This window comes from Haliaeetus leucocephalus, unplaced genomic scaffold, assembly GCF_000737465.1.
Source record: "Haliaeetus leucocephalus isolate CR32 unplaced genomic scaffold, Haliaeetus_leucocephalus-4.0 Scaffold450, whole genome shotgun sequence".
Lineage (NCBI taxonomy): Eukaryota > Metazoa > Chordata > Aves > Accipitriformes > Accipitridae > Haliaeetus > Haliaeetus leucocephalus.
In genome coordinates this window covers 545,057-562,204 of record NW_010972886.1, presented here as the reverse complement: position 1 = coordinate 562,204, position 17,148 = coordinate 545,057, and the positions used below count along the sequence as shown (strand labels likewise).

The 17,148-nt window shown below is 43.8% G+C and overlaps 1 protein-coding gene across 14 annotated transcripts in view; it reads right to left on the bottom strand.

The window, feature by feature from the left end:
* Positions 1-17,148, bottom strand: part of HIVEP2 (human immunodeficiency virus type I enhancer binding protein 2) — a 139,541-nt gene that overhangs the window by 33,224 nt on the left and 89,169 nt on the right. Inside the window, exon 1 of one of the 14 annotated variants that reach the window (XM_010574610.1) lies at positions 16,437-16,865. The exons of the other annotated variants lie outside the window; for them this stretch is intronic. The gene's annotated coding sequence lies outside the window, so the exon portion shown is untranslated. Of the gene's footprint in view, positions 1-16,436; positions 16,866-17,148 lie in introns of those variants that run through there. 14 annotated transcript variants of the gene reach the window in all.

Genomic DNA, 17,148 nt, shown 5'->3' with positions numbered 1-17,148 from the left:
CAATGAAAGTTTTGCATTTGCAAGAACTGGTGAAAATTACTGAGATTAAAGAATTTTTTCTCAACTCAACACAAAGAAACGTGTTAATCAGAAAGGGAAATTTCACACCTTATAAAGGACAGATTAACTAAGCAATGAATTTAGCAGCACTTGTGAAAGATGAAGTGTATGCAAAGAGCAAGATTCCTGTGTGGACGTGGTTTATAGTCATTTCTAGATTTATAAAATATCATCTACAGTAAGAAGGGTAAGAAGAGTGTCACTGGTGAGTTCAAACTGCTAAAGCTGTCAGATGTAACAATTTTCCTAACTGAAATGACACGCAAAGGCTGAAATGCCTCTTGGTTTTCACACAAGAACTGCAACCTTGGGCAGCCGCTGGGAAGAACAGACCTGTGCTGGTAAAGTCCCTGCTAAGATACCATACAGCTTCTCCCCAAGTTTTCCCAGGAACAAAAAAATATCAAAATTTGTCTAAATATTGCATCATTTTTAGGTACAAAGTAACTATTATTCTGTTGCCAAATGGAAATATTAGGCAAATATCAGGCCTTTGCCTAGCTTTTTCATCTTAGAGGGAAAATATCGCTGAATTTTCTGGGAAGTGAGACTTTTTTAGTTTAAAAGTTATGCAATCCTAATTATACAACAACGGCAGATTTTGCGAACAGCTATGCCTCCTTTCACACCATGTCAGAAGAAGCCACTTGCATTTCACATGAAAATACCAGTCTCTTTCAAACACTTTTCTTGAATGAGCAAATGCACTGCCTCTGACGGATGCCCTCACCCCAGGAAGAATTACATAGGAAGACATTTATAGTATCTGAGCTTACGTTTGTTTTTCACTCACACCAATTATTATACAAGCTTATTTTAAAACCTGTCATTGTTTACTAAGCCCTGTGGTCACCACATGTCAAAACAAAACCAGATGCATGCTAAACATCAGTAGCATGTTCTTACCATTTTTTTTCCATTTTTTGCACCCAAAGTGGAATGGGCTTTCACAGCAGTTTTATTTCAATCCATTCTGAATACTTTGTTAAAGTTCAGCTGAGATCAGCTATTAAGCTGCAAATCCTATATATCGCACAGATGTCAGAACAGTCACTATTCTGCAGCCAAAATGTTTTGTTTTGACTAGTGATTCAATACAGGCATTTCGCTGTAGCAAATCTAGTCACTTAGCATTGCCTAAAGATTCTGACCACTACAGCTGTAATACAGGATACTTTAATTAGACTGCACATTTAAGGATGCTGCTTTCTTTACAACCCTCAGGATGCCTAGCAGGGGAAAAAAAGAAATAAAAAGCTCTTGAAAATTACTCTGGCCATATTTTACAGTACTTCCTTCTTTTTATTGCATGAAGTATTGAAAGTCAGTATGTACAATATCCAGTTGCATCAGAACACCTCTTAAAACATTCAGTAAAATATGCACACGCTTTCTGCTGCATTTTGTAGGTATACATGAAATTTCACTCTTTGCAGTTAGGTTTATTTCTGCAAAACACAAATCAACTGTGTTTATTAACATGAGCATCACTCTCCTGAGTAAACACCTCTGAAAAGATGAAGGTCGACCAAAATGCCTGAAGCCACATATAAAACCTCTGTTATTCCACAGGGCTGTGTTGACATTTGAGGGGCAGGCCAAGCTGACAGCTCAGTTACAGATTCTCAACAAGCGCAACACAATAAACCCCAAAACATTTCTTGGGAAAGACAGTGCTCAGGTTTCATGATGACTTTATATCAGACAAGGTTAGACCAGGGTGCGGTATTACAGGGCACCCCTAGCACAAACAGCACCTTAAACTTTCATATATGTATGCCACATCACACCAACTTTTGAAACTACTCCAAGGAAACCTGCAACATGAAACCATTATCCTGTACTTAATAAGTGGCACAATTGGATGCCAAATCACTCCTACCCAGGAAAAGTTGAAGTAAGGACAGCAAAAAATCTTCATTGCGAGAGCTCGGCAGGCTCTAAGAGGACATTTTAAGGGCTGATGGCCTACTGAAAGGGAAAACAACTGCTGCTCAGCTCTAGAAAACTCCAGACAACTTTGTACAGGGTTCTCCTCCTGCATCATGCTTGGCACATTCCCCCAAATTTAGTGTTCTTTCCATTGTCAGAAGTAGAAGTGAAATCAGCTAACAATCTAGCCCAAAAGTCTCTTGTGTGCTTGTGATACACTGAGGACACTTGTACACTACAAACAAAAGAAAGCATCAGCAACATACAATCATAGAATGGTTTGGGTTGGAAGGGACCTTTAAAGATTGTTTAGTTCAACTCCCAAACATCCCCTAGTCCAGCCCTCAACATCCCCTTTACAGACATGGAAACGAACCCACAGAGTATGGACAAGCATATAGGACTTCCTGTTTGCTAAGCTACACTTAAACTAATTAATTACTAAATGTTCCTTGGGAAAGCTCCTTACAATCTGAAAAACTGCATTGCAAACCAAAAGCACGTAGGCTATCTTCCTTAAGACTAAAGTGCAATGTTTTAGCATTCGGACCACCTAAGACAATTAATCAACTTGCTTATTCAATTGAACTCTTCCCCCTACTTCTCTCTTCCTAGCCCCCTAGCAGGATTTGAGGACACCCTGTTCGCCTGGAGATGGTGAATCACTACTAAAGCCAGCAGGCCCACTCGGTTCCTCAAAAGACACAAAAGGTGTAAAAATAGCTCGTACTAATGAAGCAAGTACAGCGTCAGCAGCCAGATGAGCGTGGGTGATCAGATAAGGGTCTGTTGTTGCAAAGGGCAAATTATTAAGAGAATGCTTCTCCCTCTCTCTCTTTTTATTAAGCTTTGTTCTTTCTTCGCTGAAACCAGCCCTCTGCAATGCCTGATAAATGACACCTGACAAGATTGACTCCTCCTGTAATTGCAAGTTTCATACTGGTGCAGGAAGTGGTGCCTCACTATGAGCTGAAGGTACGGTGGAGGTGTCACTAAAAAAATATAAATAAAGAGAGGCAAAAATAAAGCCTAAAAATAGCCAGGACTACCCACTGAGTATGACTGTGTGGGTATATTTAGCTGGTCTCACACCAACTTTTCTTGTTAAAAACACAATCTTACCTTTATGCAAAACAGCTTCCTGTTTCTAACATAACTTGAGAACCTTGAGAACACGAGGGGGAAAATTCAGATTTTAAAATTGTCCCTTTTTCACTGAGATTACAAAAAGATTAAATGTGAAAAGACCAGGTAGATCTTCCATGTGGGTTTTGCATCCTGACATCCCATAACGAATAGATGAGAGTTTGCTATTAAGACATCCTAATACAGCCCATTGGACTAGGAAATAGATTTAGAGGCAAAACCAAAGCTGTACCGGCAAACTTCTCTGGGGACTAGAAATGAGACTCTGGCAACTGAAGGAAGGGGGACATGTCCTATGCCAGCTGCACTGCCTGAGCCAGCACTGCCCTCGAGAGACGGCTGTGCCCCACCAGCAGCAGACACATGGGCCTAAAGGCTGATGAGATGCAGTTGCACTTTTACAGCCCTGCTCTGCAGGTCTCGTCTACTCTGAGGCCAGTTTACATCAATTTACCAGGTCAAAGGAGCTTTTAGGAAGGGTGTGAATGTAACTTACTCCCATTTAAGGCACTCCTATGCTGCCTAATAAAGTGGCACAAGTATAAATGACCACCTGGCCAAGTGATAGAGTTTAGTATCTTATGAGCAATATCGAGAAGCACTTCCAACCGCACATTTTTATTTCTGATTCCCAAATACCTGTACTTACAGGAATTAATGAATGTGCCTTTAAAGTGCTGGCGCTGTACCTGTGTATGTCAGCTGGCGTGCACACCGCAGTGACCGGAGACCAGCGCTCAGAGACCACATGCTGTCTTTCTGCTCCACTCAGCAGCAGCCAAGGGGGTACCATGGAACAGGAGGGCTCACGCCACGTCCCGGCCCACCTCTGCACTGCCGGCGCTTGCTAGCCTTGCTCCCAGTGCCACGCCGACCTCGCTTTGAGCCCACTGCTCACCCCACCTCGCTGCGTCCGGAGCCCTGAAACTTTCATGGGTTTAACTGCAACGGGATGAGCCACAACTGTGTTCAGCGTAGATGTTCAGAGATGCTCAGCAACCTCTCTTTCCAGGGCAACTTTGTGCTTCTGCACAGCATGAGTTTTGTTCTCCCTAACCCAAACGGAAGGGAAGCCAGGTCCCAAGGACTCTCTTAAGAATGTCTGCAACTGCTTGAAGTACATTACTGCAATATTACTGCTGGAGGTAATACACATGCCAACCTTCTAGTGCTCCGCATGAGCCGCGCAAGGAAATGGTCTTTTCTACAGTTATGGTTTTTCTATTTAATATCGTGACTCCTTTGATTTACATGAGGGGTTTGTTTCATTATTATGCAGCCTTCCTGTGTGGCTCCAAATACTGCACATCAGTCGTTCTGGGGCACAGGTTTATACCAGACCTTTTCTCTCATTTGCAACAGAAAAAAAAGCCCACTGTAAAACACTGCCAATTTCACATGCAAGATTCAATAAAAATTATTATTCTGACATCACAATTTTTATTTTCTTCTGATTTTAAAATTTAAAGAAAAGTAATTGAAGTTAATAAGATTATATTTTTTAAATTAAATCCAGTGGGAAATTGAGAGCATGCTCTTTTCTTGATATGCTGTGATTAATTCCCATTGATGTAACCATTCTTTGTTCAGCATCATAGTTTTGTCTTTTCATCCTACGCCTTAGCAGTAAATTTAATAGTCACTGATTTTTTTACTAGAATGGATAAACATAGCAATGCAAGAGAAATCAGCTGATGATATGATTCTTCAGACAATTTAATTTTCATCTGAAATGAAGAGTAAATGTTATTATATTAGAGGAAATATGAATGTAAAAATAATTATTAGTAGGTTTAAATACTGAAGACCATACTCTGACAGTAAATTTACATAAAGTTAACAGGAGACAGGACCATGTACCCTCAACCACTGTGGGGTTCTTAAGTTATAAAGCTAAAAGCGTAGTGATCAGTACTTCAGCCTATGCCCCCACTCAGATTTGGAGCAGCAATTCTGTTTAGCAGTAATATATTACCTATCTTTTTAAGACTTCACCTATTTAAAGGAAAATGTACAAAGGAGAAGATGACATTAAAAAAACAGCAAGAAAGCGTATTAGAAAAATGAAAAATTACCTCCGCTGTACACTTAAGAAAATATTTGTTGTTAGACAGTATTTTCCAAAATTCTGTGGAATAGACCGGTGCCTTTTCCCCAAAGCTCTGCACCCCAGGGCCAGCCACACACGGCGGGCAGAGCCCGGCAGCTGCCCCCCAGCTCCCCGCGGCCTGGGGGCACTGGCAGCGCTGCCGCGCTGTGCCGGGGGGCCGCGCCGGCGAGGTGCCGCCTCAGCCCCCCTACACCCACATGGGCCTTCGGCCCCTGCGCTTTCAGTGCCCCCACAAGAGGCAGCTCGAACCGCGCGCAAATTCAATTTAAAACCAAGGAAGAGGCCGACTCAGAATAATTTGAGGGAAAGGAATGGTAACTTTTCAGTCAGACCCGTGCCCTGGAGGGTTTGCTGTGCAGGGGCACAGCCGGCGGATGGGGCAGGCAGCGGACAGTCACACGTAACATGGCGGAGCAGGGCAAGGGCCTGCGTGATCACATCCAGCCCAGCCCTGCTCAGCACCAACTCCTTCCTTCCCCGGGGGCTCCAGGGCTGCCGGCTCGCCTTCTCCTTGCCTTCTCTGCTGCCCAAACCATGACGAGGATCTGCTGGACCGGCACAAAGCCCACCCACGGGGGGTTCAATGGTACAAAAACTTTCTGTTTTCAGCGTCACATACAATACTTGGTCACGAGACAGGCAAGACAGTCAGCAGAAGTAAAACGAAACAGGATGGTAGCTCTTCTTTTCGGTAGGTTCCTGCTATGGGCTTTCTCCATCAGCCAGCGTTTAAACTGCGGGTGTTGGAAAGTTATTGTCCCGAATGCAAGTAAGGCCCTAACTTGCACCTCCTCAAGCTCGTGGCACAGGTGGGGTGGGAGACCGGACGCGGTGGCTGACTGCATCTCGGGTGGGACAGTGGTTCCGCAATGGCACTTCCCACAAAATGAAAGTCTACAGTCAGCGACAGCACCGCTGAGTTCGCACCCTGGGTAGGGGCACCCCACCGCAGGCAAATGGAAGCAGTGGGCGTCCGGGATAGCAGGGGAGGCTGCAACGGGAGCCATGGGAGGCAGCATTAAGTAACAAGGGGCTGCGTTATCTCACATCTTCCTACATCCTGCCGCAGGTCGCTTTTCCTGCCGCAGCCTCCTCCCTCCCTCCCCTACGCAGTGTCACTTTCACCGGCGCGCGTTCCCCTCCCACTCACCAACGTGTAACGCGCACCATGATTTATGTCACCTCTCCAATCTGGCCTGGCATCTCGGAGGTGCAAGCAATAGATGCAGTCTACGAAAGGTTAGGATTAATGCTTTATTGGCAATTACAGCAGGCAAGCAGCTCAGCTCATAATGCAATTTTTTCCTCGTGAAGACCTGTAGGAGGTGGGAGCAGGTTGCCACAGGCCTGGCGCCTGCTGCGTGCTGACATATGTCCTCACTTCTGGGCGAAAGGGCAGGTCCAATTAGGTGTCTTGTATTATTAACGTTCTGCTGCTTCATCTGTTGATCACGTATCCTCCTCTCGGCCTCTCTGCGCCCCAGCTTGTGTAAAGCACCGGCATCTGTGGAGGCACTGCTCTACCCAGGAAAGCTCGAGCGGAAATCTGGTGGAGAAGATGGGACACCTTCCTTTTGCAGACCCAAGCAAGGGGCGGAACAGCCGAGAAGTTGAACAGATCACTGTAACTAGGATCCTCAAGCTAAAAGATGAGAAATATGAGATATCTGCCCTTCTGGCAGTAATAATTACAATGTATTATTAACAAAACTCAGGTTTCATCATTAACTTGACTCAGGTTTCAAGAGCTGATCTCACCCTAATCATCCTCCAAATTACATCCAGCATTTCCCTCAGAGCTGAACCAGTACCAGCAAGGAAGGCTGCCGGTAACTATTACACCAAAGAGAAAGCACAGGTAAAAATGAGCTATAAATACCACAATCTAACAGGTGCAAAAAATTACAGACAGATTTTAAGTTGCCTGAACCCGGGGCGATCTCACCACTCGGATCTGAACCTGCCAGAAAAGACGGAGCCTGTAACTTCAAAGCAGCTGAGAGGAAAGGGCTCACTGTCAACACGTGCTGCATACGGCACAGCTGACGTGACTCTGCTTCTGCAAAGGATTGACTCCACTCCCCTTAAAGGTGTCAGTAAATTCACAGCTCCTCTCTTGGATCTCAAAACATGAGGAAGGCCACCTACATGTTTGCTATAATGAAGTAGCCAACTGTCTCCGTCACGACCCAACTGCTGTAATGAAAGACCCTTGTTTGATTTTGTTCCTCTACCAAGCTCATCATCAGAGCAACTAAGATCTTCAAAAGTTTTTTCTCAGCCTCCAAGTGTGAGATGAAAATGACATTTTAATTGTGGATGAGTGAGGTCTGCTTGAGTAAAATGACCCCAGTCACTGGGATGCAACTACGTAACAAACACCGCTCTTCTAGCAGGGAGCCTAATTGCTCTGCTAGCACCAACAAAGAGCTGCCAGTTCATTAGAGCAAGCTGGACGAACTGCTTTTTGCATCTTCATGAGCTGGGAGTATTTGATGGCAAAACCGCAATGGATGTTTGATCCAAAATTCAGCCTCTGATTTCTGATCAGCAAAACTTAAAAGCAAGGAACCTATCAGTCGGATATTTTTCTTCATAGCTTTCTTCAGGGTAACAATTTATTCTTGATCTGTTCAAGGATGTCAAATCAAATCTTAAGATAGGATTTAGACTTTTATATTCTATATCAACCTGCTTAGCAAAAAAAGTAGCATGAACAGAACTGATGTGAACTAAACTGCAGTTTCACATGACATCTGGAAGATGCTGGCAGTTACGTTGCTATCCTGCAGCCTGACCGCACCAGGACCTTGCCAGAAAGTACAAAGGGCAGAGGAAAGCCAGAAAAAGGCCAGCAGAGGTCAAAGGCAGCCACGCTTCCTGCTGGCTGCTCAGAGCAGGTTTGGACAGCAGGTGACCAGGCAGATGGCAGAGGAAGCGTACTTCCATCTTGTCCAATGGGGAAACAATTTGCTGAATCACACTAAAGAGGAACGTGGCAGCTAGTCCTGCCAAGACGTCCAGGAGGTCCCTTTGCCTGTTGCAGTGGCCCCCAGGCGCAGTTCTGCGCCCTTTTTGGGAGCCCATGCTGCTGTGCTCACGTTTGCCTGTCCACCCCCTCCTTCCCTCATCATACAGCTCAGAAAAAAACATTGTTCTTAAAGCTTTACGCTTTAAGAACATCTATTTCTGCTTCTTTTTCCTTCGCAACCATCTTTAGACTGAATGCTTTCTGAATGGAAAACATTAATTTCAGGCAGATACCTGCCTCAGCAAGTCTATCAAGAGCAGCTTATTTTCTCCAACTCAAACTCCACAAGTGAATATGTCCACATACGGGCTCAGATACATCTGCATAAAGAGGTCCATTTGCCTGAGTGTTTGCTAATGAATGCTTGGCAGTCGGAGGGACACCACAAGTGCATCCAGTTTTTCTTAATTTTTTTTAAAAAAGGTTATTTACACCTTTAGGAACAAAGCTTTGTTGAGGTTGCTTATAAAATGCACCACCCAAGGATTCAAATCCAAATCTTAGCATTGACATGAAATTTAAAGGTGCAAAAAAGAGTAACTTTTTTTCCCCCTTTTTATGCAGTTTGAATCAGCTGGTGGGAAAGTTAATAGAAATATTCCACCAGTGAAATGGAAAGTGGATCAAGCCAGTACAACGTAAGCCTTCGAGACAGCGGAAAACTCCACATGGGATGCTCTCAGGAAAATCACTCAAATGTAGTGCTATCCAGTGCGCTGAGGGCTCGAGTAGGTCAGCTCTTTGCATAACCAGGACCATGCTTTGCTTTTCACCCAAGGTGTTCATCAGGATTGGATACCAAAACCTCCTTTTCTGACCGGTCATGAATTAAATAACTACAGCTGGTTTCCAGGATCTCTTTCGTTCTGCTAGCAATCTCACACAGAAACAATAAAAGTACTGACACTGTAAATTAGTTCTAGAGGTATCATTTTAATCACAAAGCTGCTGCAAGATATTTCTTCTCCAGTAGCAGTAACAGTGAGTTCAGGAAGCACAGAGCACCTGCCAGCATTAAAAGCAGAGCACATCTAAAACCACAGGTCCCAGTTTTCAAAATGCTGCTTGTTACAGGAATTTCATCTATGCTGACAGTCTGCCAGAGCAGTCCAGGTAGTAACAGCAATAACAAACACCAAAGAAAAAGTTAAAGGAGCACTAATATAAATGGGACAGCATTGTTCACTGACAAAAATTTTTAAGTCCCAATAGTGCTGATTCACGCATGAGCAGGTCTGGATTTATAGCAAAGGATAGAGTAAGTGCATGACTACCCCACAGAAAGTTTCTATTTCAAAAAGTGTCTGCATTGCTTCAAAATCAAGATCATGCCACTGAAATTCCCACCTGTCCAAGATTTTATTTCCTCCTTGTTGTTTTTTTTTTTCTCTCCACAGTGAACTGAGCTGCTCTAAGATTATTTTTCTGTGATTTTGAGCAAAAGCGTATACAGAAGGAACTGTGGACAAGCACTGAGGGCATCAAGCCCACAAGAGACTTAGCCTTTGTCCCCCTTGAGAAATGGATACAATGCCAGCTTGAGTGGACTCTGAATCCTAGTTTTAATTAGAGAGAAGGTGAAATCAGGTAAACCTACCTCTTGCTCAAATACTATTCTTTCCTCAGTATCCCTGTGTTCTCCAGAAAAATGGTCTTCTCCCTGTTGGTGACCACTTATGCAGGCACAGGATCCAAACTCTTTCTCACTGTGTCCTCACCATCTGCATGTTGCCTACCTATTGACAGCCTCCAATAAAAGCTTCCTTTAATAGTTGTCCTGACTCACAGGTGGGGGGGAGGGAAGCTGACCTCGCTGCAGCATCAAGAGTCTCTGACGCATTTTGGGAGGCTGTGGTTTCGGGTCTGAAAGAATTCAGCCTTGTTTTCTACTAAGTTTCACACGTTTAATTTCCAAAATACCACCCTATAGCTCCATGTCCATTTGCGACTTGATGTTGTTTAGTGGTTCGACTTAGCACTATTCAGGACTTTAGCCATACGCTTGGCAAATTAGCAGTACTCACCAGCAGAAGAGAGTTTCTCAGAAACGCAGCCACCCAGGCTCCTGGCTGGCTCCACCTCTTGTCCACCCACTCCCAGTTTCAGACATTTCACATTCCAAAACTGGAAGTGTCTATGCAACATAAGGTCATGTTATTGCACAACGCGCTCTGCTCCTTCTAAGAGCCACTGCATCCTCAAAAGTACATCAACTCTTAACAGCAAGAGAGCTGTTTACAGTGAATTTCTATTTGAGTGGGAGTATTTTCTCCAAGAATCTTGTAACAAGGACATGAAGTGTATGACTCTTCCCTACATTTGGTAAAATGGTTACCAAGATGGCATTTATTTCATACTTCCACATCAGCATTCCTTGCCCTTTAAGCTGCCTTTTGAAAAATTGAGAATTAATTTTCACACTTCCCCAAAGTATTTCTGTGCTGGATAATTTTAGGATACGCTAAACAGAACAATTTCTGCCTATCTTAAATTTAGAACTGAGGCCATTCGTAGCTTTTGCAATGCAACTGTGAAATACAACTGTTTGTCACCAATGTGAGTTTCGCTAATTTTTTTCTTGCCAAGTGGTCTGAATAATTGCTATGATCCCTCCCTCACTTAGTCTTTAAATTCTAACAGGTGAAAGAAATCTCCAGTTTCAATTATAACTGAAGAACACCACCTCTTTTAGTATAGGGGATTAAAATTGAGGTGGTCATTTTTTTTCCCCAAAGGACAGTACACAGGTGGAAATGGTGGTGTCACATTGTGTCATCTTTGAAACTGTGTTCAGCTTTTCAGCTACAAGCCTATCTGGCATTCCCTTGAATGCCACTGAGTTATATTAGTGTCTCCTAAAGGCAATTTCTGACATATTTAAATAAAGAATAAATGATCAGTCCTTATGTGCCATCTCTTGATTCAGATCTGTCACCTTCATCCTCAGCACCGCCGGGGCAGGTGAGCAGTGGGGAAGGAGAAGGGTTCAGGGCCCGGGAGCTCCCAGCGCCCTCCAGTAAGAAGGGGGATGCTGGTGGGGCTAACGGCTAAAGCAGCGCTCAAAAAGCCCTCCTGATTTCACAGCCAAACGAGTTCTTCATAAGCTGTTGCTCCCATCTTCCCAGAAATGAGAAGGTTCAGATCCAGCAGTCAGCGTTCAGAAATCCGATTCAGGCTACGCAGCAAAAATTATGATGGCCAAAACAAACCAGTGACAGAGTAAGAGGGAGAGGGGAAATAGAGAGATCCCTATGAGAGAGGCAGAATGAGGGACAGAGGAGGACTTTTGCACTTATCTGTTTCATTACATGGACTGACGCCATGCTCTGCTGTAGGTAAGGGTAGCCTGGGATTTTCACTCGGAGTCATTCATTCGGAAGATATAACGTGATTGAGAATCAACTGCCCTTTGTCCCGTGGAAGAGATAGTTAAAATGGAGCTAATGGCTTAAAGTTACTTAGCTCCTGTTTGGCCTGTGAGCAAGTAAAAGGTTAGACTGTAATATTTAACCACAACTCCCATGCCTTTCTGAGAAGCATAGAGGAGGCTGCCCAAAGGAAAGTCAGACATCTGCCATGTGGCTTCCTTTGTGCACGAGGTGAAGAAATCTGCACCAGCCTTTAGCGTCATGTAGATAGCAAGCTTCCTCCAGTGCAGTGGCTGTCACGCAGCGTGCCTTCTGGTACAGCCCATTTCCTTCTGGGGGATGTTTCCCCCAGGGACAGCAGGGACTAGTGCTCTGTGCACACCACCAGCCACGATCATCAAACCTGCCAGCTGGTTACCATGCAATATAGCTAAAGGTTTAGAGCTTTAAGTAGAACTGGCTGCATGTCTAAATGAGAACAGGATGAAGAATCGATAAGGGATAGCAAGACAAAGAAAAGATTCGTGAAAGTCTGGAGATGCAGTACCATAAGGAGAACACAGCATCTACTACAATCTTGGTAAACTATTCAAACTGTTACTTTAAAAAGTACAAGTGATATGTGCATTCATTCTTTTTTAACGTTCATCCATAAGAGGTCACTGTGTGATACAATGAACACCTTGGTGTCAGCAGCATTCCTCTCCCTTCCCATATGCTCAGCACCAGGTGTGCAGTCACCTACAGTAATGTCCCAGCCACTACCCAGTTGCCTTTCATAGGGACAGTTAGGGCAGGCAATAAAGCAAGACGTGTGTGGGAGTTCTTCACTTTGATCGTGTGACCTTAGCCAATTTTACAATCACTTAAATGTACTTACTTTTTATTCCCCATTAATCTCAAATGGAATCCAAGAGTTTTACAACCCCCATAGACATTTTAAATAACCAGTAAAAAATACACAAAAATTTGGGAAACTGAGTTTGAACAGCAAAGATATAAGCTCACAAATGGCCAAGACTCTTCTAGTTTTCCAGGGTTTGGGGCCTCTATTTTAGAATCTGTTTCACTATGACATTGTTTTTTCAGTAGTTAGTAGACCTTTTCACAAGGGTGACTACAATACAGTGTGGGACATGGACAACTGTCAAGGTGACCTGCCCACCGGAACTTCTTAAGCATAAAGTTTTTGTGCTGCCATTTGCCATGAGATGAGAGGGAAATAATAGTCAGATGCAACTTAATGGCAACTGAAACCATTTTAGCTCAGTTCAGCTAATCGAAGATCTTCTTCACGGAGTGAGGTGACTTAAAGGGAAGTATTTCATTCAGAGATTTCCATGGGAAAACAGAAACAAAAAATTAAAAATAGCAATATGGAGATTTTCCAGTGGAAAACTTGTTCTTGTGGAAATTCCGCTTTCAATTGACAAATTGTTTTTATGGGAAATTCCTAAGCAGCTGTAGGCACAGCCCTCATGCTGAGAAGTTTAAAAGCAGCTCATGTCTGACCCAGTGCCCTCAGATTTCCCACATCAGATAAACTGCGAGAGCAGAGCCCTCATCTTTTCCTTACTCCCATGCATACCCTGCAGCACGCAAGCAGTCCCACTGTGGGCACAACAGTATATTGACTGCAGCGGCAGTACGTATGTGGTTACAGATGGGGTGCTTGAAGGATTAATCTTTTAATGTCCCAACTCAAGATTAATTACAGGCTCTTATATATAAACTGTCCCTAGTGCTCTGATACTGGTAAAACTGTCATTGGCTTCAGCAACAGGTTTACCTGCAATAAGGATTGCAGGCTTGGGAGAGCCTTCAGTGAAGCTCCTCATAGTAGACTGCACCAGGGAGAAAGAACTTGGGGCTAACTTTTATGTGATTATGTGAATGGTCACAAATCACGGATATAACTCCATTGCTATTAATTGTTTTACACTGGCTTAAACCTGTCAATAAGAACTACACGCTCCACAGCTAACATTACAGAGACTAAGACAAACATTTTTAGTGAGCTTGCTAAGGGTCTTCTAAATTTGCAGGAGGCGCACTGTCTCCTTTACAGAGTGATATTAGAAAAGTGTAAACCATTCATTATAACGCATCTTCTATCAACCACTTTAGCATGAATCATCATACTGTGTAAACAGGCTAGGAATCATATTTATGGCAGGGCTCAAAGTATCTCAGAAAGTTAGAGGCAGAAAAAAGCTATTAGAGTAGGCAGGCTTTTACAACCCCTCACAGTCCAGAAAGGTACTGAGCACCTAAATCGTTCACCTAAACATTTGCAGGGATTTACAGGATTTCTGTACCAGCCCTGTATTTTCATACTAATGCATTTTTAACACAAAATGAAATGTAGATCCCTGTGAGTAAAAAAGTTTATTCTGCTGACTGCAGGGGACTCATCTTCACAACTTACTCTGAAGAGTAGATGTTGCCTCTTTCCTGACTACCTTCTGTCCCATATAGCCTATCCAACAGTAGAGCGGATCCAGCATCCCCCAAACCGAGCCGAGCTGGAGGAGCTCAAGCACAGCGGAGCTGTGGCAGGAGTGGGAGCCCCAAGGTGCCATTGAGGAGGCTGTCGGCAGCTGGCCGCCTGCCAGGCGCTGCAGGCTACGAGGTGAAGGAGTGGACAAAGGCCACTGCTCAGCTGCTACAGTGACCTTCAGCTATGCTGATCTACGATGGGAATGCACCCCGTGGCCATGCTCGTGTTTCTAAACCACATGCCTTCTTGGCCATCTGCAACACTACGTACACACATATGATACCAAGTTCGCACACAGGCACAGCCCATGTCCGTACTGCACACGAGGCGATGAGTTCCCCTCCACGCCTCACCACAAAGTGGCTAGCCAGCTACATCAGGGCTACTGCTGCTCTGCACCCGAGGAGCACGGGGGTGGACGTGCTCACTGAGGAGCGATGCATGGCTGTGAAAATTATACACGCCGAGATCAAACTGCAAGCAATATGAATTTCAGAGATCAGTTAAAAAAATCCTGTATTGCTCCACCTAAAGGAGTTATTCTTTTGGGGCATCACAGTAATAAAACACAGTCGCAATGAAAACCTTATTGCTACAAGCTTTGTTATTGAAGTGACAAAAGGGCATTTATTTTCAGAGTCGGACACTCGAAGGAATACCCCACATGCTAGAGAGTGTAAGCTGTCTTTTCCAGCATGTAACAGAGAGAGTTCTACTACACTGAAACACATGTGATAAGAGAAGAGGGCCCAGGCTCTTCTCCATATTCTCTGCATACCTGTTACTATCACACAGCTGCTCTCAAGTCTACAGTTTCCTGTGCAGTACAAACTGCATACCACTTCCCCTACGGAAAAAAAAAAAAGCCTTGCTTGTTCTTAATTGACGATGGAAATACTGTCATATTTTCCACTAGCCAAGCCTGAAACCATTACTGAACGAACCTTCATTAATTTTTCCACAACATTTTGCAGAAATGTCAGGAAACAGCTGCACCAGAAATGCTTAACTGTCCTTATCACTAGGGCTTCATTGACGAACCTCAAATTACACAGGTTTTCTTCTTTCAAAACTCTACATTCAATGATATTTTTTGTTATTCTTTAGTTGACTGTCTCAATGCACTACTTTCTCTTCAAAGGTATCTGATTACACAGGTTCAGTGGCACAGAGACATTTTATGACCAGTGGAAGAACTTGTACAGTTTGGAGCTGCATACTTCTAGGAAAAGATTGCTTCCTGCAGATTGCTCAGCTGTGTCTTTCTTGGAACAAATTCAATGAAATTCACAACTTGCAGTCAAATTGTATTTGCCAGTCAGACTGAATTCATTACACTGACATAAAGTCTTGCTGCATTTTCTTACTCCCTTCCTGTCCTACCCTTTTCCTTTCCCCTCTTCTCTCCCCACACTCTCTCTCTCACCTCTTCTTTGAGCTAAACCATGTGTCAAAACTTATCATACAATGCACTGTACATTTTCTGGAAAAAACACAAGTGGAACAGTATACAACATCATTCCAAACATGCAAACACTGAGATGATAGAAGGCTTGGTACAAAATAAGAGTGCAGCCATCTGGAGATAACTGCTAGATCTGAGATTCCCAGCTGGCTAAAACTTTGCAGTCTCAGAACTTTTTAGCGAAGCATCAGTGAGCAAGAGACTCCGCTCACACGGATTTGCACAGGGCACTGGATATTATGTAATTTTTCAAAAATGTAAATTCTTCAAATTTCTGAAAAGAACACAGCAACAAAAAGCAAGGTTCACAGGATTACTTTTAAAGACTGACATAATACTATAGTGTCTTGTTTATACTTTGAAATATTTAATTTAGTATTACTACAGCATGGAATGTTACAATAATCCTGCATATATGTCACTGGCAGATTTTAAATGGCAATTGTTCACTCTGTCTTTATTGAAGCTGTAAGCCTTGAATCTGTAACGTTAGGCTATTTTCAGACAGAGGGAAATATAGATGCGAATAGGTATATACACGTATTGGAAGTTACATGAAATTAATCCCATCAGGTGTGGTTGAGTGTTGATACTGTTATCACATCCTACCCCTAATAAGAGGTAGGTTGCTTGCAGAAATGATATGGCCACATAAATAGAGGTTTATCTAGGTATTACAGAGAAAGAATCCTTCGTGCTGCCTGTAATTCAAAACGATTTGCATTTCTTGCTTTTTAAATGGGTCCCTTCCACAGCAGCATGCATTGCAGCACACAATCCACAGGCAGCTCTGCTCAGAAAGAGCCAGCCACTGATGACCTCACCTTGGGCTAGGTCAACTCCCGAGCGTCTTCATTGCCTTCAGCAGGTATAGGTACAGGGGGCAGATCCTGGCCCAGAATGCCTAACATAGGCCAGCATTGCTACTGAATTGGTGCAGTGCTGGCTACAAAAAAAAAGATCTGTTTTTAAATTACTCTACCAAGATATTTGCCTGGATAGCAGAAACTGCAGTACACTATCTCCTACTTAAAATACGCATGAATATATATGGGTTCTAGTTACAAGATATGAAATACTGCCAAAAGTATCCAGGTTTTTTAAGGATTCAGTTTTATAATATGCCATGCCGAATTTCTCCTTCACGATACCCTTATCTGTCTCTGTTCCAGTTTGAAAGCAGCAGCTTGTGGTGCCAGAGCATTTCAAGGACCATGTCCTTCCAATATACGGCACGTTAATGACCCGCCGGCTATCATACAGCTGCCCGCGGCTGCACGGGAGACGCACGAACCACATCTTGTGTGTGGGGGGAAATGAATCCAAGTTGTTAGATTTCACTAAACAAGCCCTGATTTCTATTTTCTGGGGGGAGCTCTGAAAGACCACTTCTGCACCGCAAGTGCACCTCCCCGCCAGCAGAAGGGTGTCGCAGCTTCCCGAGGGCACAAGGGCCGGCTGGCGGGCGGCACCGGCGGCAGACGCAGGCTTTTTTCTTCCACCTCTCGTCCGGCACCGGCCCGCGGCGAGGAACGC